At 39.0% G+C, this 27,022-nt stretch overlaps 1 protein-coding gene across 15 annotated transcripts in view; it reads left to right on the forward strand.

The window, feature by feature from the left end:
* RYR2 (ryanodine receptor 2) overlaps positions 1-27,022 on the forward strand; it is a 441,080-nt gene that overhangs the window by 25,918 nt on the left and 388,140 nt on the right. Inside the window, exon 1 of one of the 15 annotated variants that reach the window (XM_074863221.1) lies at positions 14,845-14,863. The exons of the other annotated variants lie outside the window; for them this stretch is intronic. The gene's annotated coding sequence lies outside the window, so the exon portion shown is untranslated. Of the gene's footprint in view, positions 1-14,844; positions 14,864-27,022 lie in introns of those variants that run through there. 15 annotated transcript variants of the gene reach the window in all.

Consider the following 27,022-nt stretch of genomic DNA (forward strand, 5'->3'; position numbering starts at 1 on the left):
ATAAGTATGTGAGCAGCAAAGTCTTCAACTTTGGCCTTGAGGGTGATATTGTCATTTTGAGCTCTTGGGGTTTAAAAAAAAAAAGTTAAAAAATAATTAAATCTTCCTGCCCTGACAATAAAACGGACAATTATCATTATCTTTGTCATTATTATATGTGGAAGTTCACACTACAAATAGGTCAAATAATAACATTTACACATACATAGCTGAGAGTCCTCCACCTTTTTTTTTTTTAAAATTTTTTTGAGCGACTGGGCTGTGTGTTTGTTTTAAATGGGATTCATGTGTCCCTGAGGGATCGTGACTACCCCTGCCCTCCACTAGATGTACTTCTCACATCCTTAGGCTAATAGGGAGAATGATGCATTTACATTACTGCTCCATTTAAACAATAACTGTTGATAAGAAATAAATACTTCATTCCCAAATGGTGTCTGCAGTATTTAAAGGTTTGGCAAGTTTTCAAGAGGATAGGCATGAATTCAGCACTAAATTGCTGCTGCTTCTGTGGAAAATAATGAGCTGTGTCATTTGATCAGGGACAAAGTGACTATCGAGCAGGGATGATTTTGAGGAAGTAGCTTTTAATAATAAAGAAAAATTACTATTTCTCAAGTGAAACTGTCCCCATAGCTTCTTTGTAAAGTAGATAATGTTGTTCACATAGTAGGGTGAACACATAGAAATGTGGGTTGTAACAAATTCAGTCACCATTTCCCTAGAAATCCTCGTTAGTTGCTTTTTTGCTCTTTGCTGCTGCTGGTATCCTTGTCCCCCAGTTTGTCTTGTGGAAACGCCTCCCTATATTCCCTTGCAGTGCCCCTTGTGTAAGAAGGAGAGAAACAACCTTCCTGATGGGTTCACTGGCTATTTTTTTTTTTCTTTTTTTCTTTTTCCTCCCCGAAGAAGCCACAAAGTATTGATTGCATTGTCTGTATCAGACTGATGGGAAGATTGTTGCATGAATGAGTGGAGGTCCGTTGCTACTCTGTACAAAATTACCATCTTTAATGATCTGTTTTTCTGGTTTGATCAGGCTTGTACTAGTCAGTACAGTTCAGTTTTACTTTATACTAGCTCAGGCAGATTTTGATGTACTGCTCTGAACTGATCTAAGTATCTCCAGATTGCTCAACCAGAAGCCTGTAAGACTTGCATTTTTGTACCTTTGACGGAAACAGTTTTGTGCTGAGAAGGCTTTTGCTGTGGTATCTGCTCTGAGATGAAGATATTCTCAGAACTGCCTGATAGTGAAGGCTCTCACTGATTTTTACTGGCAGCTGTACCTACCATTTTTTGAAGTTAAAGCCTGAATATGTAAGAGCTGTCTAAAAGTGGTGATGGTAGACACAGTTTGCCACTTCTGCACTCCCTAAACCGCACATATTTTCTCTTGACATGAGTGTTTCCTATCTTATTTTTTTACTCTTTCTGAAAGTGCCATAGCACCTTCTTTGAACTGAAACACGTCACATTTAGCAGTGGTTGCTGAGGCTCAAAGAGCTCACTGCTGGTCTTTGGTCCCGCTTCCCATGTTATCTCAAGTCAGAGTTTTGCCCATTGAATCCACTCTTCCATGAGAGACTGTCTTGCATGTCTAAGATTGAATGTTCGGTGACTGTACCAAGTGCACTAACATGTAGTTAAGCTAAGTCATGTCTCTTTGAAAGCAAAACCAAAACCTCTAAGCTGCTAATACTCTGTTATGAATTAGTAATTTGACAGTGTATTCCTGTGGCTATTTACCTTCACAGTTAAAACCCCTGCTTTTTTTCCTATGACTTTTTTTCCCCCTAATTTGTTCTCTAATGATGTCTAATTACCAAAAGATAAATTTAGAAAGCATTCATAAGCTAGAACAGTATAAATGCTTGCAGTCCTTCTGTGAGATATGACAGCAATCTAGTTCTTACCTTTCTTGGGTTTAATTTCATGTCTGTGTGCAGGTCATTTTAACTATGCAGTGACTTCACCATAGATTACATTCAGGTAGACACAGTCATTTCCCATATCCTTTATTGTATGTGTATCTCAGCTGCTTTCAGTAAATATTTTCTATCTCGGTATTTTATTGCAGAGGCATTTTCTCATTTATAACTATCTCTGGTTTTGATCTAGTTATAAATAATGTTTTGGGTTTGGGGCATTGTTTTTCTTCTGTAATTTCTTCTTTTATTGTGTCAGCTAACTTTTCAGTTTCCTCAGATAATTCAGTAATGATTTCTTTCTGATTTTATTGCTTTGTAAATTTTTTTTCCTCAAATAAGGATCACTGGTGTATTCTTTTAGTTTGTTTTAGATGTTTAATTATTAACAAGTGATTAAATACCAAATCCATTTCAGCTTGTAGTCAGTGGGAATAATGTTATGTTTCTTTTTTTTCTCTGGTTTACATCTCTAACGTTTACATTTTATGTTTACCTGGAATGAGTAAGTTATTGTTTATGCATTTCAGAAGAAATCCAGCATGGTTTTTTTATTTTAATAAAGTCATGTGATCTTTCCAGTGTAGAGTGTGTATTTTCACATGTGTCTGAACGTTTAAAAACAGCACCTTGGGTTAAGTGGCATAATACAAAAATAAACTGATTTCTTTTTTTAGTTGTGACTAAAAAAATTTTATTTAGTTCACATGATTTTGCAGTGTACCAAGACAAACAAGTCAAAAGGTATTTGTCCTACAAATCACTGCAACAATAGACTTGTAAAAGTCTGTGGTACTGATCTTGGTTTGTAACATCACAGGCAAGCCTGAATGCAGTCTGGTGGTTATGTGACATGCAGAATGTCCCACGGCAGTGCCTGTTAATGATAGAAAACACAGAGGAAGAGTAGAAACTGGTTCAATTTTCAATTTTTAGGGGTACAAACAGAAAGTGAGTGAGCTTATCAACATCTGTCTTGCACTGTATATTTGGACTCTTACTAAATCTTAAGACTTCTCTTACATGAATGACTTAATAAATTCATTTACATTGGGGATTTGTCTTGTGCTGTTGCTTACCTAATGGTGATCTGATGTAGTTCATCTCAGTGTGAAGATACCTGAAGTACATGAGTAACCCTTGCTTGTGTCAGTTGGGAAGAAAAATATATAGAATATATTGGGGTGGGGTGTATATGCAATCTTTCTTTATGGACCAACTTCAAATAAGGTGCCTGCATATGCACATGGGAAATTGTGATTTAAAATATGCACATGGATACAGTCTTTGGGTTTTCATTGGTCAATTAAGCTAAACTAGGACTTGAGAAGTGGGTTGAAATTACAGTAATCATAGAATGGTTTGGGTTGGAAGGGACCTTAAAGAACATCTAGTTCTAACCCCCCTGCCATGGGCAGGGACACCTTCCACTGGATTGGGTTGCTCAAAGCCCTGTCCAACCTGGCCTTGAATACTTCCAGGGAGGGGGCAGCCATAACATCTTTGGGCAACAGTTTCCAGTGCCTCACCACCCTCACAGTAAAGAAGGTCCATCCATCAAATCCATGTTTCCAGTTTAAAGACAAGGATGTCATGCAGGACAGCGTCAAAAGCTTTGCATGAGTACGGGTAGATGACGTCAGTTGCTCTTCCATTATCGACCAGTGTGGTAACGCCATTGTAGAAGGCCACCAAAATGTCAGACATGATTTGCCCTTAGCGTGAAGCCACGTTGGCTGTCACCAATCACCTCCTTATTTTCCATGTACCCTAGCATAGTTTCCAGGAGGATGTGAATAATGTTGTTGCATTTAAGGTAATGAATTAATTTGGTGAGAGATTAATCCCTTTGCGTTCTAGCCGGTCCTCAGAGATTCGAGGGGCTAGGGGCAGCTGGATTTATCTCTTAATAAGTATGCCAATTAGGCCTGTAACAATAGGTCTGACCTGGATGCATGAACAGCCCGTATGCTGTAGGTCTGGTTGCATTAAAGAGAAGCAGTCAAGTTCATGAATAGTACGGTTTATTTTTATGCAACATCTACAGATTCTTTGAGATTGCCTATGATAAATGCACAAACTGCAGGTTGGCTATATAGCACTACACAAAAGAAAACGATTGCAACCACACCCATACTTAGTTCCCAGGTAATCACTCGGCGTGGCCGAGGGCCCAAACCTTACCAAAAGCTGTCCCTTTTGGGGGCGGGGGGGGAGGAGCACAAACCCGTCGATCTGTCCCTCCAATGTGGTATCAGATTATCGTCCCTCCGAGTTAGATAGAATCTTGGGGTAGTATTTATCTAGTATGTATGTGTGTGAGTGGGTGGGAGTGTGGTCAAGCCATTGTTTCTTGAGTCACGATACAGCACATTCCTTGGTGCAAGGTGTGTGCTGTTTTTCACAGAATCACAGAACCATCTAGGTTGGAAAAGACCTTGAAGATCATCTAGTCCAACCATTAACCTAACAATGACAGTTCCCATATACCATATCCCTCAGCGCTATGTCAACCCAACTCTTAAACACCTCCAGGGATGGGGACTCCACCACTGCCCTGGGCAGCCCATTCCAACACCTAACAAGCCGTTCTGTAAAGAAATGCTTCCTAATATCCAGTCTAAACCTTCCCTGGCGCAACTTGAGGCCATTACCTCTTGTCCTGTTGCTTATTACTTGGTTAAAGAGACTCATCCCCAGTTCTCTGCAACGTCCTTTCAGGTAGTTGTAGAAGGCGATGAGGTCTCCCCTCAGCCTCCTCTTCTCCAGACTAAACAACCCCAGTTCCCTCAGCCGCTCCTCGTACGACATGTGCTCCAGACCCTTCACCAGCTTCGTTGCCCTTCTCTGGATACGCTCGAGTAATTCAATGTCCTTTTTGTAGTGAGGGGCCCAAAACTGAACACAGGAATCGAGGTGCGGCCTCACCAGTGCCGAGTACAGGGGTAAGATCACTTCCCTGTCCCTGCTGGCCATGCTATTTCTGATACAAGCCAGGATGCCATTGGCCTTCTTGGCCACCTGGGCACACTGCTGGCTCCTGTTCAGCCGGCTGTCAATCAACACCCCCAGGTCCCTCTCTGACTGGCAGCTCTCCAGCCACTCCTCCCCAAGCCTGTAGCGCTGCTGGGGGTTGTTGTGGCTGAAGTGCAGCACCCGGCATTTGGCCTTATTGAAACTCCTACAGTTGGCCTTAACCCATCGCTCCAGCCTGTCCAGATCTCTCTGCAGAGCCTCCCTACCCTCGAGCAGATCAACATTCCCACCCAACTTGGTGTCATCTGCAAACTTACTGAGGGTGCACTCGATACCCTCATCTAGATCATTAATAAAGATTGTGGGAAAAGAGGAAGAATGAGAGATAAGGTCTGCAGAGTACTGCAAAACAGTCCTTGAGAGAAGGGGAAGAACAAGAGAAAAATCTGCATAGTCATGTCAAATGTTCCTTGAGAAAAGTGGAAGAACGGGACTGTGGCCTCCACCTTGCCTTGCATTCCTCCTTGGTGCCATGGCAACATAAATCACTGGATCTCCATCCCGTCCTGTGTTTGTTCTGGGCACCATGTGTTAATGAAATGTGTGTTTTGCAGATTTTTTGCTGTTTTGCTTTTCCCACACTTCCAGCAAATGTAAAGGCACATCTTTTCAGAAACTGTGCCCATTTCTGTGGTCACCTTTGTAGGTGTACTCTGCTTTTTTTAACTGTAATTTTTCAATTTCTTTCATTTTCCTGTGCAATCAGGACACACAATGGGGCTTGAGAGTAGAGTGCCAACAATATATCATAGTCACCGACAGTATCGATAATGCAATGACTTACGCTTTGAAAAACCCTACAAAAGAGAGATTGGAGTAATTCTTAGTCTGTTAGTTATGTTTTAAGACGACCAATACATTCATAAACAACTTCAGATTTAAAAAATGTTAGCATTATCACAGCACCCTTTTGCTGTTTCTCAGGATGCTAAGTCTTTGCCGTGCTTGAAGTGATTTGTATCTCTGCTGCCTGTGTTGTCAACAACTGTTGTACTGAGGCTTCTAGGTTAAACTTAAATGTGCTATGGTAAGTGCTGCTTCTGTCTCAGGAAACAAAGATGTGTCTCTTCATTGGAAATAGCCTTTGTTTGCTTAAGTGACAAGCCAGTGCTGTCTAGCACTGCTTGCAGAGGGTTTCAGTAAAGGACATGCTTCACATAATCATCTATGTTGGAAAAGACCTTGAAGATCATCTAGTCCAACCATTAACCTAACACTGACAGTTCTCAACTACACCATATGCCTCAGCACTATGTCAGCCTGACTCTTAAACACCTCCAGGGATGGGGACTCCACCACTGCCCTGGGCAGCCCATTCCAACGCTTAACAACCCGCTCTGTAAAGAAATGCTTCCTAATATCCAGTCTAAACCTTCCCTGGTGCAACTTGAGGCCATTACCTCTTGTCCTGTTGCTTATTACTTGGTTAAAGAGACTCATCCCCAGCTCTCTGCAACCTCCTTTCAGGTAGTTGTAGAGGGCGATGAGGTCTCCCCTCAGCCTCCTCTTCTCCAGACTAAACAACCCCAGTTCCCTCAGCCGCTCCTCGTACGACATGTGCTCCAGACCCTTCACAAGCTTCGTTGCCCTTCTTTGGACACGCTCGAGTAATTCAATGTCCTTTTTGTAGTGAGGGGCCCAAAACTGAACACAGGAATCGAGGTGTGGCCTCACCAGTGCCGAGTACAGGGGTAAGATCACTTCCCTGTCCCTGCTGGCCACACTATTTCTGATACAGGCCAGGATGCCATTGGCCTTCTTGGCCACCTGGGCACACTGCTGGCTCCTGTTCAGCCGGCTGTCAATCAACACCCCCAGGTCCCTCTCTGACTGGCAGCTCTCCAGCCACTCCTCCCCAAGCCTGTAGCACTGCTGGGGGTTGTTGTGGCCCAAGTGCAGCACCCGGCATTTGGCCTTATTGAAACTCCTACAGTCGGCCTTAGCCCATCGCTCCAGCCTGTCCAGATCTCTGTGCAGAGCCTCCCTACCCTTGAGCAGATCAACACTCCCACCCAACTTGGTGTCGTCTGCAAACTTACTGAGGGTGCATGTGATCCCCTCGTCTAGGTCATCAATAAAGATGTTAATCAGGAGTGGCCCCAAAACTGAGCCCCGGGGGACACCACTCGTGACCGGCCGCCAACCAGATTTAACTCCATTCACCACCACTCTTTGGGCCCGGCCATCCAGCCAGTTTTTTACCCAGCAAAGCGTGTGCCCATCCAAGCCACAAGCAGCCAGTTTCGCCAGGAGAATGCTGTGGGCAACGGTGTCAAAGGCCTTACTAAAGTCAAGGTAGACAACATCCACAGCCTTTCCCTCATCCAATAAGCAGGTCGCCCTGTCATAGAAGGAGATCAGGTTTGTCAAGCAGGACCTGCCTTTCATAAACCCATGCTGACTGGGCCTGATCATCTGGTTGTCCCGCATGTGTTGTGTGATGGTACTCAGGATGAGCTGCTCCATCAGCTTCCCGGGCACCGAAGTCAAGCTGACAGGCCTGTAATTTCCTGGATCATCCTTCCGACCCTTCTTATAGATGGGCATCACATTGCCCAGATTTCCAGTCTATCGGGACCTCCCCGGTCATCCAGGACTGCTGGTAAATGATGGAAAGCGGCTTGGCGAGCACCCCAGCCAGCTCCTTCAGCACCCTTGGGTGTATCCCATCCGGTCCCATCGACTTGTGTGTGTCTATGTGATGCAGTAGGTCACTGACTATCTCCTCCTGGAATGCGGGGGGGGTCATTCTCCCAGTCTCTGTCTTCTGGCTGAGGAGGTTGGATTCCCTCAATACAACTAGTCTTGTTATTAAAGACTGAGGCAAAGAAGGCATTAAGCACCTCAGCCTTTTCCTCATCACTCGTTACTATTTTTCCTCCTGCATCTAGCAGGGGATGGATACTCTCCCTGGTCTTTCTTTTGCTGTTGACATACTTACAGAAACATTTCTTGTTATCCTTGGCAGCTGAAGCCAGATTAATTTCTAGCTGGGCTTTAGACCTCCTGATTTCCGCCCTGCATAGCCTCACAGCCTCTTTGTAATCACTGTGAGTGGCTAGCCCCTTCTTCCAAAAGCTGTAAACTCTCCTTTTCTCCCTGAGTTGCAGCCAAAGCTCCCTGTTTAGCCAGGGTGGTCTTCTCTGGCACTGTTTTTTCTTACAGCACCTGGGGACAGCCTGCTCCTGAGCCATTAAGACTTCCTTCTTAAAGAGTGCCCAGACTTCCTGGACCCCTATACCCTTCAGGACCATTTTCCAAGGGATCCTGTCAAGCAGGTGCCTAAACAAGACAAAGTCAGCTCTTTGGAAGTCCAGGATGTCAGTTCTGCTGCCCCCTCTCCTGGCCTCTCTAAGAATAGAGCACTCTATTATTTCATGATCACTGTGCCCTAGTCGGCCTCCAACCGCCACATCATCCACCAGTCCTTCTCTGTTCACAAAGAGGAGGTCCAGCAGGGCACCTTCTCTGGTTGGTTCACTTACCAGCCGCGTCAGGAAGTTATCTCCCACACATTCCAGGAATCTCCGGGACTGGTCCTGCTCTGCTGTGTTGTATTTTGAGTAGTTTTCTGGAAAGTTAAAGTCTCCCACAAGAACAAGGGCAAGTGATCGTGAGATTTCTCCTAAGTGCCTATAGAATATTTCATCCACCTCTCTGTCCTGGTTGGTTGGCCTATAGTAGACTCCTACTACAACATCTGTCCTGTTGGCCTTCCCCCTGATTCTAACGCAAAGACACTCCACCCTGTCTTCACTTTACTTGTACTCAAAGGAAGTGCTTGATGTGGTTTCTTCCCACCCAAGCTTCATAAAAAATCTAAACCTATTTTCCTTCTGAATTCAAGTCTTTTTTTCATTGGAGTTAGCTGTATTATGGTTTGCCAGGTCAGGTACTGACATAAATGAGGATGGTGTTTTATATCCCTCTGTCAATAAATATTAAACAGAGAACAAGGATTACTTTCCAAGCATATGTTTGTGCACCTTGAGCTGCCTTTGATTTGGTTCCCGGCATTATTGTTGGGTATGATGTTGAAGTGTACCCTGTTCTGAGACTGGATTTTCCCCTGTTGTGTCCCCTAATGACAGGAACCGCGGATGCAGATATTCCACAACAAGGGTTGGTATTGTTCAGAGTTAGTTTCAATGTTTGACTTATTCTTAGATCTACCAAATTTGTCAGAAAACCACTTAAGAGTATCAAACTATCAATGTCATTATGGCCTCAAACTGAAATACTCTGTATAAATTAGCATGGGTGAGAGGTTCATTCTTCTCTTCGTAATGAAAACCATTATCTGTTTAAATAGATGTTAAGTGTTTATTATGGTTTGTCTTATTAATACCTGGCTGTAAGAAATGAAGAATAATAAAATGAAGAAATCTTTATTAATTCCTGGCCAACCATGACTGAAGGCCCTCAGTTGAGCACTTTTAATTGTCTTCAGTTTGACTTCAAGTCTGGCTGATTAATTGAAAATGAAGATTTTCCAATATTTAATTTCGGACCCTGAATCTATTTGGAAAGTTTATTGTTGTTCTTGTTTGTGACCACTGTGGGAGGAGTACCAACATGTAGGCTATGTTGTCTGGACTTGGCCTCTACAGTATTTGAACATGCTGTGTTTGCCAAGACACCACAGAATTCAAGAACAGCAATATTGATTTGAGTTCTCTCTGCCTATTCTCTCTTCTTCTAAAGTTGTAAATTTCTATTTATCAGCCCTCAGCTGTCCCAAATCCACAGTGTGAATAAGAAAAATTCAGTCTTCCCATCCTGCACAGAATTAATGCATGGTGATTTTTGTTTAGTTTTAAAACCATTGGTGAATGTATGAACAAGGATGCTGGTAAACTTCGCTTTCTGTCTGCATGCCTATGAAGCTTCCCTGTGAGCTGTTATAATTTGTCTTTTAAGTCCTTCTGTCAGTGTTAGAATAGATTGATCTATAATTCAGATAATTTTAAAAACCGAGTGTGTGTAAATAAATTTGTAAATGATTTTTTTTTTCTTTCTTTCCCATATAACCAAAATGAAAAGGCATAGTAGATTTATAACTTAAGCTTCACACCCCTGGCAGCAGAAGCTACACTTACATATTCTCAAAAAAATAAAAGAAAATTACTTATATAAGCAAAATCCAAGAATTTGCTTTGCCATGAGACCAACTCATAGGCTGCTTGGTAAATTAAATTTATTGCTAGCCTTTTTATTAAAAACAAAATTTTGGACTAAAATTTTTGGACTTGGAATTTTAGGTTTTATTTGTTGCTTTTAAAAATCAGATTGTACCGATTGTGTCTTAGCTGTCTCCAGGATGTCCAAGTGCTTGACTGTTCACTGTGATTGGAGGGCTGGCATGGATAGTGGGAATTTCAAAACCGTGCACCCTTAGGCCTTGGTGTCTGCAGTTGCCACTCTTCCACCACCTCTGTGTAACACTGAACAACTTTGCACCAGCTTTTTCATAGATGGTTGTGTTTTCTTGACTGTCTGATGTGAAATACCTGGACCTGATTTGGAGAAGTGCTGAGTACTCACAGATGCAACAGAATCCAGTATCGGATGTGTTTTGAACATGTAAACTGTTATTTAATTGTAAGTATTGCAGAAGCGCTGCTCCCAGACAGTGTGTGTTGGGCACTCAAAATTAGTTGGTCCTTTTTACCTTCAGTTGGTCTTGAGTACTTTTCCCTGTTTGTAAATGAAGGTGATGGCATTTTATGTTGGAGGACTTCTGCATGGGATTCTTTAATGCCTGTGAAGCTGCAAGGTGCTGGAATGCTGTGCCCTGTAGAGACTGAGCACCTGGCAGCAATGAACGCTGCTGGTGGATGGAATGAAGTGGTGTACAATAAAGATGACAAGATATTGGGACATGAACTGAACAGAGGTGAAAGAAACTATTGAACATCTTTCATCTGTGCACTGTTACAAGGCTTCATTAATTAACTAATTTTATGGTAATTGTACACATGTAGAGGGGTCCATTGGAGCAATTACAGCTATAATGCACAGCTTAGCTCTCTGAGTTTCCTGAAAAACATCAGAAGCTGTTTGGCCTTTCTCTTTTCCTTCAGTTAATTCAGTGCTAATGCATTGGTCTGCTGCTTTCCTTCTTGCTGTTTTATCTGCGGTCTTTTTCTTCATGCCTTTTTAACTTGTGTGTTCAACTGAAGGTAGGTTTCACATCTTCTTTACAGTGGCTAAAATATAAAGTGTACAGTAGCTCAATTTAACTTTGAGAAATGAAGAAACTTACTGGAATTGCATTTCCATGTACATTTGGCAATGTGAACGTTATTTCTTCCTCTCCCTTTCACCTCAGCACATACAGAAAGTAAGTGTAGTGTAGCATTTCGGCTTATTTTGCACAAGTGTAAGTTACATAATATAGGGTGCAAGATAACAGAGAGTCGAGATTTGTATCTCTTTTTACACAAGTAGCTATACTTTCTTACATCTGGTCAGGAAAGTGTGCCTTGTATTTCACATTCCCTGTACTAGAAAATCATGGAGTAACTTGTCCAGTGTTTTCAAATATTGTCAGGTATGCATCCAGCAGTTAGGTTTATAGCCCTCACAGAAAGCAAAAAGTCCCAATAGGTTATACCTATGCTGTGTTAGAGAAGATAAACTTTTTTGCATTTTTAAATTGTGGTGAGTTTTGTACTACCTAAAGTGAGTTATACATTTGCTGCAAATAAATATGCAAACTCTGCCATTTTCAGAAGCAGACTTTGTTCTAATGTTTTCTAAGAAGTGGTATAATGGATTAATAAAATGAACATTTCAAAACTTTTGTTAGTATCTGGCATTACTAACATACATAAAGAAAATGATCAATTTTATTTCTAACACACACTGGGATTTAAAACTATGTAAAGGATATAGAAGAGTATAATACAGTTGTTGGTGTATGGAGCAACAGACCACTAGAGATGGATGCAAATCAGTAATATGTGCCAAGTGACATTTTAGGTGTGGAAAAATAGAAACATTAGGTGAACTCTTCAAGCCTTTGGATAGGGCCCCTCTGCATTGTCTCTTCTAACAGTGCTTATCATCTTTATCTTCAGGAACATGTGGTCCAGGCTTGTGTAAGGGAAAGCTGAATAAGTGAGATGGAATTGAAGGCTTTACCTCTTGGATCCATGATGTAATTTCTTCTCTTCTAGGTGACTGCCTGAGAAATAGGTTTTTTTAAGAATAGTTTCTGTTTTCTATTCCCAATATTCTAGTGCAGTCAAGTATTGTTTTATACTGTAGCAACATTTATGCTGAATGACAGATTGATACGTTAAACAGTAAGTCTTAGAGGCATTCTTTCTATACAGTTACCTTAGGTCTTCCTCCTAGGTGTGTAAAAACAAACTCTCAAATTGAAAAACTGTTGTTCTATTTACCCTACAACAGTATCAGGGGAGGGGAGAAAAAAAAAGCCAGGGCTATGTAGGAGAAGGTATAGATTCAATTAATTTTTTTACACAGACTCCTGACTACTTCGACTGTCTCTTAGAAGAGGTCTAGAAATTCTCTGCTTCCAGAGAGCTTGCTTTCATAGCAGCTATAATTCTTCCAAATTGACTCATGTCAGAAAGTTAGTCTTAAAAATCTTCTGTCCCATCTGCCAACTTCTCAACATTTTACAGGAAACTCTTCCCAAGAGTGTCATTATATTCACCCTAGTGTGCTGGTTAAAAGGACTCTGGCTGTCATTGGGACACTTGCCATCTGGAATGTGGAGAGAATTACTGTCTCTAATATGGTAACTGCTGGGAACCTCAGTGGAAGATGCGGGCCCCTTTGTGCTAGGTGATTCATTTCAAAGAAGAAAAACCCAACTAGTCTTTAGAGCATGCAATTCACATTTTAGATAGGGTAAAATTGATTAAAGTTATTAAAGGTAGGGATGAAATAATAATAATAATAATGATAAAGCAGAACTAAGGAAAAGTTACAGTTTACCACAGAGTGAGCTGGAGTTAAGAGTAGTGAAATGACTTGAGATTGACACCTGAGGTACATTTCTTTGTTCAAGAAATAATGGGAGAAAACACCTCCAAATTGAGTAGCTTTTGAATTAAGTGTTATTTTACTTGCTCAGTCTTAGTTTCTGGTCTACCCTGGAGAAATTGTAAAAGCAAAACTCCTTTCCTGTGATGTATGATAGTGTTTTATGGAGAGAAGTAGATTCTATACTTTCCATGTGTTCTTTAGCACTGTGAACACTAACTCATCCTCCTGTTAAGAGCAGCAAGTCCTTTATTTATTCCCCCCTTCTGTCCTGGGTTTTAGTCCAGCTTGGCTACCCAGGCTGCAAGAGAGGACTGAAGGAGAAAAGCTGCTGCTGCTGCTAGCAGTGGAAAGATCTGCAGGACGTCTTGTGGGAATAGGTACTTAAACAAGCTGGTGTTATTTTTCTGGGCAGAATTTTCAGATAGCTTCTGCTTCACCTGTTTTCTGTGCTGCCAGAGTTGTAAAAAAGTATGTAATTGTGTGATTTTTCTCATTAAACCAGAACTTGAATTCTATCCTATATATTGCATGGTTAAGATTAATATCAATTCAGACACCATCCCTATCAGAAATTTTTCAAACATGTAGGAAATTGTTATTCTGGTATGTTTTTCCTAGACAATACTGTATTTCCAGGTTTAGAATGATAAAGCAGATGAACAGACCACTGGGACAATGAGACAGCCCTCACATTGTTACTGAACTTTGGTGTTCCGTGGATACTAATTTCAACTAAATACACTTGGTTTGGATTTATCATTTTTTAAGAGATTTAATCAGAAACAAAGACACTTGCATAACATTCCTTAGCATTGCATCCAAAAATGGTCACAAACTTAAAACAATAAACTGGATATTGAATGTTTATTGTTTGTTTAAAATAATTCTGAGATTGTCACAGTAGAAAGAATTACCTCTTTACTTAGGAATAAATATTTTGTCAAAATGTAACAAACTTTGAAAATTGTTTCAGAGTGAGAAAGCTGATGTAACTGGTATCTGTGGCCCTCTGAAATGATTTTACTTACCATTATTTTGGTTTTGATGTAGAAATATGAGTAAGTTTTCCTCCAGCCATCTGGTGATTTCTCAAAGTATTTATATGATAAATTAGGAAATACAGCTGAGTTTGTGTTTTGATTGCATAACTGGTTTGGGGCTAATCTTACCATGTTTCTATGTTATCTCTGATACATGGGTTTGTCAGGAGTCTTCACTGATAATGCTGTGGAAAGTGGAAAGGATTACCATTGTCATATGATACCTTTTCCTTTCCATAGTTAATTTTCTAGGCCTTATGGCCAACTAATATAATTTATTATTGGGGAAAATTCTGAAGGGTAATATTCCTTGTTATAATGGATTTGACAATGTTAGCCTTCTTATAAGGGATGCAGTTAACCTGTGGATGAGATTTTTAACTACCACTGTTATATGCAGAGAAGAAAATACAAGCATGCATGACCTAGATTTTGGGAACAATGGGAAACACTAAGAACTTAAAGGCCACTTGAAACTCTTGAATGTTTACATATTGCATATAACAGCCAACTGAGACAATGGGGGAAAAGTGTGGAAGAAGAATCCACAGTTCCGTTTATGCACTGAGAGTTTTGTACAGGGTTGAAAGAAATGGAAAGGATAGAAATATACTGACCAAGAAAGCAGATGGGTGCTGGTGCAGGAAAGGGAATGAGACATAGATTAGAGAGTAATAATAGCGCTAAGAGATAGGAGAGGGCAAAAGGAATGAAGAGAGAACTGTGCGAAAGGAGCAGGGAAGAGCCAAAGCAACTTTTGGAAAGAAAAACAAATAAAGATGATGTGGAGGACAAAGATGTAAGCAGAAACAGTAAAAATAATAAGGAGATGAAGAGGTAGGAACAAAAAGAATAAATATAAGAAGGTTGAATAAAATCCATCTTGCCAAAACCAGCAAAATGTGTGTGTGTGTGTGTGTGTGTCTGTCTGTCTATCTATCTATCTATCTATCTATCTATCTATCTATCTATCTATCTATCTATCTATCTATCTCTATATATACCTTTTTTTAAATGCATATAAAAGCTACTGTTCTAGATGTATGCTAACTGGAGCTCCCACCCTGTCTGTTGATCTGAGGGGAAGGATGGTAGGGCTGTCAAACAATAGTGCATGCAAACTTACTTATAAAAATGGAGAAATGTCACACTAATGACAGTAGGAAAAAAGTCAACCTTTGCTCTTAATTTTTAGTGTGAAGGTTTCAGGTGCTATAGCATATCTCAAATAAAATCAGCATATTATTTTGATGACATGAACTGCATTTATAATGGCCATATCTAATGTGAGATATTGCTGATATTTTTTCTTTGGTGGTTTTAGGATGTACACTTTGTATAAGTGCATGAAGAGACCACATGCATGTATAATAATTATATGTGGTAGAGATGCAAAGATTTCTCTATTTTGAGAGATGGTTATGGAAACTGGGAAATTCTGTAGCAAATCTTTACTTGAGAATGAGAGGCTGAATAAAGCATAAATTTTATATAAAATATAAACTTGCAGGAACTTTTCAGGGTTACCTTTAAGTTCGTGGGAATATAGCTACTGTCATTCAAATCTGTTTTTTTTAAACTGATGCTTTCTTTACGAACCTTGGTTCTTGATTCACAAAAACACTTAGAATCTTACTCAAGGCCCGGTACATTTAAGGTACATGCTTGAAGCCAGGCTATGCTTCAGTGCTTTCTCAGATTGAGGTATCAAGAAAGTAGTGTTTTCCCCTTAAAAATCTCATTGTAATAGCATCTTTGCAGAGACTGAAAGAACATCTTTGCAGAGACTAAAAGACAACTCTATTCTGAGGGAAAGCTGTTTGCTGATTTGCAAAAGGCAAATGTTAATGGATTTACACCCCTAATGACTGATGTACAATAGGGATAAAAAATGAGAAGAGAAATGCTGAAGTGATTCCAGTGTGATTACATCCAAATTATACTGCTCGTTTCTTTCAGAACAGAAAACAATAGCAGGCTAATGAGAGCTCTCCTTTTTCTTAATACAATAAAGCTATTAACCAACTGGATCTGCAAACTTTTGTTTCTGCAGTTTGCATCTGTTCAAATGGCATTATAGAGATAAAACAGTTAATTTCTATTAGCTCCTGAAGTCACATAAAAGCCTAGAAAACTACTGTGGATGCAGTTATATTTTCAGTGATGCATTACTTCATCCAGCCTTAGGTCTGAAATAATAGCATAAAGTCACTCTCTGGCCATTATCTCCTTTCAGTAATATGCTGCTTTTTCAAATCCCATCATAAAATTATTTATGGATTATTTTCAGAATTCATTCTCTTCTTTATATCGGGTTTCAATAAAGATAATAGCAGTCAGGGACAAGACAACACTAAATGTCTTCATGCAACACTGCTTTTGTGCAGTAAAATAATCTTATCACTTCTGGGAATGACACTGAGCAGGTTAAATTATGGGTAGACAAGCTTGAAGCAGAATGCAGGGTTTTCCGTATGTAAGCTTGGTGATGATTAAAATATTTAAGTCAGCCAGGGCTGTAATCTGAGACTGGTGTTTTCTGATTAATGTTTGCTGGGATTGGGAGCAGGGGGTAGGGACAAGGTACCTTTTCCCCCAAGCTGGAAAATGTCAGCATCTCATTTTGAAATGTTTAATTTTTGGGTTTCTTCTTTTGTTATAATAAACTATTTCAAGGGACTCCAAGATGAGAATACAGCTTTTGATAGAGGCAAAGACTGCATCTTCAGGTGTTCTCCTTCAAATACAGCTCTGACTGTCTGTAGTGCTGTTCTGCAAATCCCAGTGAAACCCAAATTCAGTACCACACTGCTGCTTTCCTGCTCTGGTTATCATAAGCATGGGGGAGAGTAATGAAATCATCTATCAATCTTTACATATTTGTACTGTCCACTTCTACTGTGTGTGTGTCTCGTGCTGATGAGAGATTTAGGAAGTGCAGTGCAGTGCTCTTGTGTTGTGATGTAGCCAGATCAGTCGGTAAAATTGCTGCGTGTTGGATGAGACCAGCATGCAGATGAGAGCGAGTTGGATCAAAGCTGAGGAACTCAGAGAAGACATTAGCTGGCAGAGGGAATCGACTAAGATCTGTTAGGCATAGTATCAGATGCTGTGGCCAAGTGCCGTGTGCCCTCTGTCAACTGTGTTCTGAATCTGGGCATGTGGTGATTCCTACTGCTACGGGATTGCAGTAGTAGCAGCCACCACTGTTTCTACTTTTGTTTGGCCAACTGGCCTGTGTTACTGCACTTTGTCAGAGTTGCATCTCTCTAACAGGGTACAAGGTCTTGCAATTCTTTTTTTACGTTGTTTGCTTTTTTATGAATTCATTAGGCTTCATCTACAATATAATTATTACTCTTCAAATGGACAGGATCTACAACTTGAGTACTGGTACTACAGGAGCTAAAAGAACATGAATCTCTCATAGTTATCTAAACACCTATGAAATAGCTATAGGCAAGAACAAATGCTGGTTGTTTTTGGGTCTCCTCAGGAGTTCCATGTTCAAGTTCTCATTAGTCTTTCTCCTAAGAATACTCTGTGTTGGATTTGTTCAGTCTTTCTCCCTAGCCTCTCGCCAAGAGCTATATATAACCTAGCAATATATGCACTATATTCCATGACTGCATTGTCACAAAGGAACAATTCATGTGTGTTCATGACAGTCAGAATGTGTTGGATACTGCCTTTCATTAGGGAAAAAATTACAGCATGCCAATGCTTTCTATCTAAAGAATGTGTTTAAAAATAGAAAGTGGTTCTAGAGAATTTCCAGGCTCACAAATAGCAGACATGCTACAGTTTATCTCCATTTCATAAAGGAACACCATCTGAGTGGTGAACTGAACTTTGGTTAAGATAGTAGGGTGTTAGGATTTGGAATAGCTAATAATGAGCCATGAGAAACACCAGGAAAGGTTATGAGTACTTTGTATTAAGGATCCTCCGAAATGTGTCGGTGGTATTTGTTTTGGTTTTTTTTTTAAAGACCATCATTGACATTACTGTGAAGTCCAAAAGCACTATTCAAGTATTCCTGAATTTACTCTAAGGCATAAAATATCTCTTAGTGATACAAGCATTGTAAAATAGGAGTGGTATGTTTTCCAGACCTAGTCAGAAATTCAGACCTTGATTATAGTTCTTTTAGTCTTTGTTTAAGAAATTGGGAAGAGGTTGAAAGATTAAGAATAGTTCTTTCATTTTTATCATTCAATATTAAACTGTTAGGTAATATTTTTATTTCAAAATTTTGCTGATTTCTTCCATTTTTATAGATTATGCAGATTGAAAGTGTTAGGTCCTCACAACCAATATAGAGTCAATACATGTATTTAGTGTGTATGATACATCAGAACTTTATTGCTTTAGTGATATAAAGGAACTGCATGTTTTCTTTTGAATTACATCCACTGCAATCATGGTGATGGCAGATTTGATACATTGTTAGCTGTTTGGTGGTGGGAAGCATGAGACAGTAGAAAAGTGGAAGAAAATGTCTGTTTTAGAAATGTATTGGTTAAATAGTTCAGACTCTTCTGAGCATTGTATTTCCACTGTCTTTTCCAGTCTGATGTAATCATTTCTCTTGTGACAGTTTTTTCTCTGGCAACAGCTAAGACCTCAAGCATCTGGTGACATGACTACAGGTATATATGATCAGGGGGTCACATGGTCTGAAGCACTGGGCTGTGTTAGTCTTTCAGACACTGATATATAGATTAGAATGTGTCCTGATATTATTATTGATGAAATGTTGGAAAGATTCAGCTGCCTGTAAATATATAAAAGTGAAGAGGAAAGGAGAAACAGAGTGATAGTCTGTACAAATTTCTTTTGAATGTATGAGGTTAAATCAAGAGTAAATATTAAGATTACGTTCTGTATTCTTTTACAGATCAGCTGAAGGATGTGATGCTTTATCTGTGGGTCTTCACAGATTGTGTTGTCAGCATTATGTGTGTGAGCTTTTCATAAGGATGAGGTTATCTAAAGTTATTACCTTATTTAAACAGATAAACTTTCAAGTTTGAAGATAGGAGTATTATTTAATTATTTTTTCAAAATTCTGTGACACTTTAACATCACTTGGATTAAGAACTGGTGACTTCAGTTTATATAAGAATGTAAATGAATTATATAATATCATGATTTTCCAGCTTTACAATACAGAGGTTATTACTCTTCTTACCAGAGAAGTAGAATATTCCTCTGCCATATTGCTCTTCAGGAGTTACATTAGAGTGAGTCTTTAGGACAGACTCCAGGAAATAACAGAACAATAACTGACTCTCAGTATGTTGGAAGCAATTGGTAGCTCAGTGCAACTATTCTCAGCCTATTAACAAGGATGCCATTTAGTAGTCCTTAAAAGGTGACGGAATTTTGTTTGCTGCTGCCTTTGTATGTGGAACTATTAGCTGTGGCTAGAGGTTTATCTAGCCACATGAGCACAAAAAATTGCTGTATAAATATTGAACAGTGTACAGTTATATAACTTGGCACTTAATGGTTGTGATAGAGGAGAGTGGTGATAGCCTAAGGAATTTGTGAAGGGAGAGTTTAGTGTTACCCAAATGTTATTTAAGACTGACACTTCTCTGATGAAGGGTAACATATGATGCCTATCAAGAGTAGATGGTACTCTTTTTTTTTTTTTTACCTTTCATTAAAAAATGACACTGCTGATAAGAAGTCAGAAAGTTTATTCTGGTACATTATGTCTGTGCTGATTCAGGGGGAAGAGTGCCATCTGCAGAATCCTTGATCTTGCCTGTTAAAACAGCTACCCCATTTCCATCATGCCAGCAGTGCTCAGATGTTGGTGGACAGGCTTTACTCTTAGCTTGTGAGATCTTATGTGCTCAGCTTTTTCTAAGCAAATTGCCTAAAATCTGCTTCAGAGCAGACTGCTTTTCCATTGTGATACTAAGAAAACTTCATCTGTAAGCTCCTTTCCCCTATATTGTCCATGAGAAGATTAAGATGCACAACCTTGTCTTTTATGTGGGGTTTTTTTTTTTATTTTCTCTGGGTTAATTATAAGGAACTGGGGAAAAAGAGAAGTAAAAAGGATGTAGCGTGGAGATGACTGTTAGGTCAAAGTGTTGTAGAGGGGTTCAAAAGAGCAGCTGCTGCAAAGCAAAAAAAGTACATGCTCCCACCCATCCACCCAACCAAAAAACCACACCAAAAAAACCCACTAAAAAAAAAAGGCAGGAGGTTTTTATTTCTTTTGTTTGTTTGTTTTTTCTTTGTTTGTTTTTTTTCCCCTGGAAATTTCACTCACTCTACACTCTGTGTACTGACTGTGGCTCTCATTGCAGTTTCTTAGACAGGGAGGGAGACGCTCTTTTTGCTTCCATGAATAATGGTATTGAAAGTCTCCTTGTGAAGATGCTTCATTTAGCATTCTTTCCTCCATGTGGGACAATCATCTAGCTGTGTGGGCAGGTTCTAATAAATTTCTGTAGACTGTATTTAATGTCTAAGCTTCAAATGATGAGCCATGTTTCCAGAATGCAATGAAAAAAGTTAAATGAAAGAGACATTAAATGAAACAGAAGTAGTCAACTTTGAACTAGTAAAGCAAAACAGAAAAACTGTTTTTCACTAGAAAACCAGACGGGATCAAGATACAGTTAAGGAGAAGGATCAGGGATGCCAGGAAACAAGACTATTTCTGACCACAGTAGCCAGTGACATAACACAAGATAGCTCTTCACCTACCATAAGGTCACATTGGCAAGATGCAGAGACCCTGTGCATCTTGTCAGTGCTCACATGATGCTGTGGCAGATAGCAGTGACTATCAGTGGCAGAATGCTGGAACCTGGGGATTAGAGCACTATTTTATATTTATATAAACACTTCTCCTCCAGTGTTTCTGAAGCATGGGAGAAAGGAAATGTGTCTGAACATTGTCTTTAAATCTCAGCAAGAGGGATAGAACCATGTAGGAACTGGGATTTTCCTTCATGAGGAAAAGAGATATTGCTGAAATTTTGTAGCTTTCATTGTGACTTGATATTTGAGTTCTAGTTGGATTCAGAGGAACTGAGGACAGAATCCCAGAGTCTGTGCACCTTGCTGTAAAGCCAGACAGTCGGCAGAACAAGCCCACGTGGCACCATGCTTGGTTGATGATCTGGCCAATCTGGCAGTCCAGTAGACATAAAAAGGCAGAGAATGCCAGGAAGCAGGAAGGATGCCAGCCTGGCAGCTTAGCCTGCAAAGTGGGGAGCAGGGAGCTCAAAGTCTGGGAGTCCATTAGATCTGGTGAAGTTCAGCTGGTGTGCAGTTGGGAACCAAGCCCCCTGGGTGTCTATGCAGAGAGGGTGGGAAGTGTCTTCAGCTTTCCCAAGGGAAATGGAGAGTTTTTAAAGTAAAATCAGTTTTCATGTGCTGTGATTATTTATAATAATAATAATTATTATTATTATTTAGGCAAGGAGGAAAAAATTTTTTATGATGAGGGTGGGGAGACGCTGGAACAGGTTGCCCAGAGAGGTGGTAGATGCCCCATCCCTGGAAAAATTCAAGGTCTGGTTGGATGGGGCTCTGAGCAACCTGATCTAGTTGAAGATATCTCTGCTCATTGTGGGGGGGTTGGACTAGATGACCTTTAAAGATCCCTTACAGCCTAAACTATTCTATGATTCTATTACTATTATTATTATTAAGACCCTATTTTTCCCAAAACAAAAATAAAATTGGATTTTAGTGGAAAAATCCTGACCTGGTAGTCGCATGTTTTGATAGTTTGAAAAAGAGTTGTGTGTGTTTATCCTTAAGCTTTGGGAGGGGTTAGATATGCCATGAAGGTGTTTTTCTTTTATGCATCCCTTTGATCTGTTCATCTTTCTGGTCCACCTCACCTCCATCTGTATGTTTGTTCCATCTGATATGCAGATTTGAGCCTTCTGGGATTGAGTTGCTTCTCTGCTGTGCCTAGTGCAGTGAGATCTTGAGCCAGAATCCCTAATTATTGAATAATATCATTTTTGACAGTATTTCAGGTAACCTCTGTAAAGTAAGTATGTGAGAGGCTTTTTAATTTTTTAGCAAACATCTGAGAACTTGATCACAGGATGCAATATATTGGGGCTTTTGTTTTTTCTTCGTAGGAAAAACTTGTCAATGATTTTGGGAGATTTCAGTGGTCACTAAAAAAAACCACCCAAAAGGCAGTTTTCTGAGGTGATCTTTGGTGCTTTATCAGAAGTGGTTTCACTAGTTCCACTGGTGTATTGGTGAAAATATGGGGGAGGCAGAATGATGAGACAGGACTTTTTCAGAATATTATTAGAACTAGATATGAATTCTGGAGCAAAATAATTGAGGAAGTCAGAGGTTAAGTAAAATCTGTATATGTAAAGAGATTCTTATTACAGCATAGAGATCTGGTTTGTATGCTCAGGTATGCATTTGACTTGTGTCAGTTTTGTGCCTTTTAAATTCACAGTTAAAATAAGAGTGCTTGAGGAGTGGCATGATTCTCCAACAAATAGCTGCCAAATCTTAAGCCTGGAGTTTTTTACTATCTGAGCTTACTTGCATGAGAAGTCTGTATCCTTTAGCTGCTTTGTGTGCTGCACATTGTCCATTAAATGATTTTGTTTATGCATCTTTTTTTTTTTTTTTTTTTAAAGTTGAATGTACAATACAGTGAATGCATGTGCGTGAGAATTAGGGCATGTATAAATAAGAATGTGTCTGGTCTAATTGGCAAGACTTTGCCTAATGAGTTTCAGTAGTGCAAGAGACATTTCCAAATGGTGAAATTAACCTCTAACAATTTTTGAAATAAGGATTAATTGATTCCTGGAAAGAATTTAGTTGCTAGATTATTTTTTAACATAGCTTTTCCTACAGTTATGCAGCTTAATTTAGCCAGTAGAAGAAGATTTTTCAGTTATTTCTCTCTAAGTGTAATTTTATTTTCTGTGAAAGTATAATTACAAATGGATGATTTTTGCCAAGTTGTTGACAAAGTAAATGATGCTTTAGCAAAGCATGCGGAAGATGTTCCTGTTCTCACTATAAAATATAAAAGACTTAACTACACTGTAGTAAAATAAATAAACATTAACTACAGCTGTAGACATAAAAATATTGTATAATGTAAAAAAAAATTATATGCAGCGTGCAAATATTTTATATGACATGTAAGCTCATCAAGGTAGAGAGGAGATATGAAGTCTTATTAGCCCTAGTAAATGGGGGAGGGGGCAGGGATGAGATGTTGTTTATACAGGGCCTTCTTTGTTTGCCTGTTTTCTTTCATCTTATATGTGCACCTTACCTTACGTTCTTAGCCAGCCATAGCTACATCACAGTACAGTTGTTATGTGTATGTATATTGGTCAGTTTTTTAGGTGTTCAACTGCCACCAATTGCTCCTTTAGGTATATTTAAAAAAATATTTCCTACAAGACTTAAACTATATTGGTTAATCATTTTGTAGAGTTTATTTTATTTTTTTTTTAATTCCTTATGCTCATGAAAGAGCTAAGCTCTTCCAGAAATTTGTTAAAATGACAAGTTCTGAGTCTTCTTGAAGACTCTGGCCCTTTTCAGTTTGAACTTTCAGACACTATGATCATCCTAAAAAAGTTGGCCTTTGCATAAATTAACAAGGTTAAGTTATAAATTGTGTGAGTAATAGAAATAATTTTTTGTGTGTCTTCTTTACAACCTCTGTAATAACCCAAAAATAAAACTTAAATGCTCCTGAAATCCTCAAAGACAGTTTCGCTCAGCATTATTTCGGTTCTCACTTTATTTGGAATAATAGGTATAGGATTTTTAGTCTGTAATCTTGGTGGTACCTTTTAAAATGCTACATTTGTTTTCCTTCTGGTAGTCGTCACTTGGCAAAAGCTTTTCAGCTCTCATCACATGAAAGAATAAACAAATAATTGAAGCAGCTAGCAGGAAACAAAATTTCAGAGTTGCACGTCTTGTTTCGTACTTTATGGGTTCTAAAATGTGCTAGTTGGGAAGGAAGTTTGCCCGGGACCTCCACCTGAATTTCAGATGATAACGTGGACTTAAGTCAACTTTATTTTACAAAGGGGTGAGAATTTTACTTTTGCTAGTTCTTGCTTCTCTTTATTTAGACCTGTTACAATTATCGGCACCAACACTGTCAAATGCTTAGGTCAATGTACAGAGGATATGAAGTTGGCTGTGCAACTGCCTTGGTGTTAAAGCTTCTCGTCAATGGCAGTGCGCACTCCAGAGCAGCTGGGAGTCAAGCCTAGGATATTGATCTGGCAGACCTCTGGAACTCCTTGGCTCTTCTGTCATATTATGTGGATCTTGTCCAATTCAAAAGCCACTTATTTATTATGGTGACAGCTCTTTTACAGTATGCTTTTTCAGCTCTATGACCACAGTATGACTATACGTTTTTTTGGTATTTTGATGAATTACAGTGTAGTCCAGTAAAGTTTGTAGTATTCAACCTTTGACTGATTTCAGAGGTACTTTTAAAAATTACTGTACTACTGTTCTAAAACTTTATAATTTAATTAGTAAAGATGTTAACATGAAATTATGAAAGCACAGAAATCCATGTAGGGTTCACACTGAAAATCTAGGGAGTTTTGCTTCTCTTTGCAATTGTTTTCTGCTTACCTATCACTAGCAGATGTTAAGTCTGGGTGGAGCAGGCCATTTTTAGCCTTAGCTCTTAATTTGTGGTAGAGATTTTTAGTATTATTTGCTTAGAATGATACTCTAAAATCACTATCTATTTTTAATATGCCTGGTCATGGAACTTTGTCTTGTAGAATTGTTTTGTAAGACAAATGATATTTCTAAACCAAGATAATTCAATATGAGTTTCAATTCACTCTTTATAAGCAACTAAGTCAAAACTTTAATGCAGCCTTGGGTGCCATTTGTTTTTTCCAATATTTTATTACGTTCCATATTTTTAAGAGTAATCACCTTGAGAAAGAAACAATCTTTTCCTTGAAGCTTAAATAGCCATAAAGTACATACTCCTTAATTTTCCTGTGTTGTATGCATGCATTTCTGGGTGTACATTCTGGGTGTACTGGGTGCTGATAGTAAGGTGCTTATTGCAGTATAATTTATTCCTAAAGTACCACAGATAAATGGCATTTTTATAATTTTATATAATTTTCTCACTGTAGAGAGTTACATTAAAGTAATTACCTTAATGATGTGAGTAGAGTTGTACTATTTCACCTGAAAGCCACAACCCTTATGGCAGCTGTGTAAGTTATGTATAGTTATATATAGTTAATCAGAATAAAAGGAGTGAGTTTTTCATACAAAATAAACAGTCATTCTAATCTCCAGTCCTTTAACTTTGTCCTTCGTGACCCTTCAGTTACTTCATTCCTACATCCTTGCCTAGGTCCATCTTGATCCTGCAGAGATCTAAGTGTGCTTAACTTTATTCATGAGGGTCTTCTGTGGTGCTGCTCAAACTTCATACATGTAAGTGCCTTTGTAAACCTTTGCAGGAACCTTTGTTGGAAGTTGCTGCAGGACTGCTTTTTCTTATTTCAGCATTCCTGATTAAAGCTATACACTTCCACTTACCACAAGATGCAAGTCACTAGAAGTTAATAATTAAAATAGCTTTTTATTGAGCCATCTGAATTATGCAAGCCTAATAGGAGTAACCATGCTATTGTCAGTCTTGGTTTTGTCCTGCATCATCGTGTATAAGCTCCTTACTCTTTTGTATGCAATTGTGGAATGGTATTTAAGTTAGATGATCAGCCTGTCTAAGAGGGAATCTTGTTCTGTGTAGCTGTTAGAAGGAAATACGTATTGCTGTTTTACTGAAGGTCTTTGTTTAGGTGGAAAAAGCGTTCCTAAATTAAAGATGTGTTTGTAATATATATTTGGGATGGCCTGGATATTAGCATTATCTGATAGTGACTTCTTCCAGAATGTGAATCTGATTCTGTGACATAAAATTATGTTAGTATTACATAGTTCCCTTATTTTTCCCCCCTTTTCTTCTCCCTTTAAATAGACTGCTGACTTTAAGTTCCTCTTCTAAAATTTGTTGCAGTTCATGGGCAATCTTTCAGATGATTTATAAGCAAAAAGTTTTTTAGCCAGCAGTGTTTGACAGGATCAGATATCTGTAGTATTTAGTAATATTTGCTGAAAGAATTTTTAATTGTTCAGAGGAAAAATAACACCACACAACAGTAATCTGAATGCCAATATGGTGAAAAACTAGTTATCTTAAATTCTTCAAGTTAGTAATTGCATTATTGCTTTTAATTGTGGCTTGTGTCCCGTTTAATCCCTAGAAATTACTTTTCTTGTCCAAATCTGCAGATGAGCAGCAGAGCTAGTGAGGGTAAAGCTTAAATGTTTTTCTTAACTATATCTACTTGCAATGAGGCTGCACCTACATAATTTTTCTGTTCCTCAATATTCAGTTATAACATTTTGCAATAAGTATATGAATGTTTTCATCACTGGAAGCTGTCTACCTTTCCTTTATTCTTAAGGTGAACATCTAAGGAAAGTCTGTGTTTTGTCTTGTTTTCTTCCTATTTTGCCTTGTAGAGGGCGTATGACTGTATCCAAAGCCTGCAGTGAGTGTTCAGTATCTGAATGTATTTGTGTCAAGCGGCTGCAGTGATAATAGGCTGCGGATGATGCAGTCTGCATTGTTAAGTCTTCAGGGAGCCTTGCTCTGATAAACCAAGCTTCATTCCACTGCCGCATTTCAAAGAATAAAGGCAGCAGAAATGAGCAATGTTATAAGTCCCAGATTAAGTTAGAGAGATGCACAGTGTACGAAAGAGCTTTTTGGTCCGTGACTAAATACACAATTTTTCATGCCTGTTTGTGTAAAAAAATAAATGTTAATATTTTGGAAAGTCTCTTACCTCCCCCAACTCCTTGCAACATTAATCTGGGTTCAGTAGCAAGGCTGTCAACCAAACTTCTTTTATTTTCACAGTGCTTCCCACCTTTATAACACAT

The sequence above is a fragment of the Strix uralensis genome, chromosome 3 (assembly GCF_047716275.1).
Source record: "Strix uralensis isolate ZFMK-TIS-50842 chromosome 3, bStrUra1, whole genome shotgun sequence".
NCBI lineage: Eukaryota > Metazoa > Chordata > Aves > Strigiformes > Strigidae > Strix > Strix uralensis.